Raw genomic sequence first — 2,500 nt, 5'->3', positions numbered from 1 at the left:
AGAGAGAGAGAGAGAGAGAGAGAGAGAGAGAGAGAGAGGAAGAGAGAGAGAGAGAGAGAGAGAGAGAGAGAGAGAGAGAGAGAGAGAGAGAGAGAGAGAGAGAGAGAGAGAGAGAGAGAGAGAGAGAGAAAGAAAGAGAAAGAGAAAGAGAGAGAGAAGAGAGAGAGAGAGAGAGAGAGAGAGAGAGAGAGAGAGAGAGAGAGAGAGAGAGAGAGAGAGAGAGAGAGAGAGAGAGAGAGAAAGAGAAGAGAAAGAGAAGAGAGAGAGAGAGAGAGAGAGAGAGAGAGAGAGAGAGAGAGAGAGAAAGGGGGTGGGAGTGAGGGAAAGAGACGGAGGAAGGGAGGAAGGGAGATAGATAGATATGTAGATAGGTAGATAGAGAGTGGGGGTGACTGATGAACATATATAAAAATGGACAAACAGATAGATGAATAAAAACAGACAGAAAGACATAGACATCTAGACAGACAGAAGACGGATAGATAGATAAAGCGAGGGACAAGAAATGTAGCTTGACATAGGTAGATAGGCAGACACAACAAACAGTCAGACAGACAGATAGATGCATATATAGACAGACAGAAAAAAGCATATTGATAAAGAGAGAAAGAAATAGATAAAAGCAAAAAGGAGAGAAGAAGGAAGAAAGAGAGACAGAATAAAAGGCCTGGATGATGAAAGTGGAGAAGCAAGACCACTGGGAACGAGGCTTGTTTGCGTGTGAACAAATCCCTTCTGTTGGCAGCTGAACAAAAGAATAAACTTTTCTGTTGAATGTACAACAAATCTCTTCTGTTGGCAGTTGAGCAAATAAAAAACGTTTTTTGTTGGCTGTTCAACAGATCTCTTCTGTTGAAGAAAAAGAAACTCTCTTTTTCTTAGTTGAACAAATCTGTTATGCTGTCGGTCAGTTGGCAGTTGAACAAATCTCTCTTTTTGGCCACTGGAAAAATCTCTCCTGTTGTTGTTGTTGTTGTAGTTTTTTGGAGATTTTTTTGTTAGTAGATGTACGAATCTGTTTTGCTGGAAGTTGATTTTTTTTTGGCACTTGAATAAATCCTTTTTGTTGGCAGTTGAATCAATCCTTTTTTGGCAACTGAATAAAGCCTGTTTGGTTGCAGTTGAATAAATCCCTTATGTTGGCAGGTGATTTGTTCAACTATTCTCTCCCGGCAGTTGAACAGATTAATTGTGTTAGCAGTTATTGACCTTATTAGCAATTGAATAAATCATTTCTATTGGCAGTTGAACAAATTCCTTTTCTTGAAAGTTAAACAAATTCTCTCTGTTGGGGTACATGCAAATGATTCAGGCAGGGTGTTGAACAGATTTAGTATATTAGCTGATGAACAAATACCCTTTTTTGGCGGTTATATAAATCCATTTAGCAAAATGTTCAGCTCCGGATGCATATTATTTCTGGAGCTGAGCAAGTGCTTAAGATGAATAGATGCATTCAAAGCTTTGAAGGTGAAGAGAGATAACTTTAAAAAAAAAAAAGACTCATAACTCAAATAATGATCTTTTTCTTAAATTTGACCTTTTCTTCACAGGTGAATATGAAGAAAAGAGAGAAGTAGATAGACGTGAAGAAGATGAAGAAGGAGAGGGGGAGGGGGGAATTAGGAGGAGAAATAGATAAAAGAAGGAGAAAGATTAAAAAGAAAAGGTGAAGGAAAAATAGTAGAGAGAGAGAGAGTGAGAGAGAGGGGGGGGGGATTAGAAGGAGAAATATATAAAAGAAGGAGAAAGATTAAAAAGAAAAGGAGAAGGAAAAGAAGTAGAGAGATAAAGAGAGAGAGAGATAGAGAGATAGATAAATAGAGATAGAGAGAGAGAGAGAGAGAGAGAGAGATAGATGAATAGATAGATAGATAGATAGATAGAGAGAGAGAGAGAGAGAGAGAGAGAGAGAGAGAGATAGATAGAGAGACAGAGAGAGAGAGAGAGAGAGAGAGAGAGAGAGAGAGAGAGAGAGAGAGAGAGAGAGAGAGAGAGAGAGAGAGAGAGAGAGAGAGCAACCTCTTTTTCACTGCAACACAAAAAGAATTTTCTCCCCTTTTAGGAAGTAACAACATGCTGGCTCAATGGTGCTCCAGAGACGGTCATATTACATAAAAAGGTAGACCAAAATATAAAGTAAGAATAGCAATAATGAAAAATAAACACTAATGAGGACTTATGAAAATATGGGATAAAAATGAAATATAACGTAGAGGTGAAAGGTTAAAGGATGTTGCGCTATATAATTAACACTCAAAGTTTGGATTAAATAGATATTAGATTGAATAGTATCTAGAATCAACAACATTACATATAAAGCATACTGTAAATGTATTTCATTGTCTATCAACTGGTATATCGCATATCATCCATTATAAAACAGAGTGTATCTCTCTCTCTCTCTCTCTCTCTCTCTCTCTCTCTCGCTCGCTCGCTCGCTCGCTCTATTAAAACACCTTAAATAGCTATTATATTTATGTATATATATACACATAAT

The sequence above is a fragment of the Penaeus chinensis genome, chromosome 25 (genome assembly GCF_019202785.1).
Source record: "Penaeus chinensis breed Huanghai No. 1 chromosome 25, ASM1920278v2, whole genome shotgun sequence".
Lineage (NCBI taxonomy): Eukaryota > Metazoa > Arthropoda > Malacostraca > Decapoda > Penaeidae > Penaeus > Penaeus chinensis.
Note: the sequence above shows the minus strand (reverse complement) of the source record.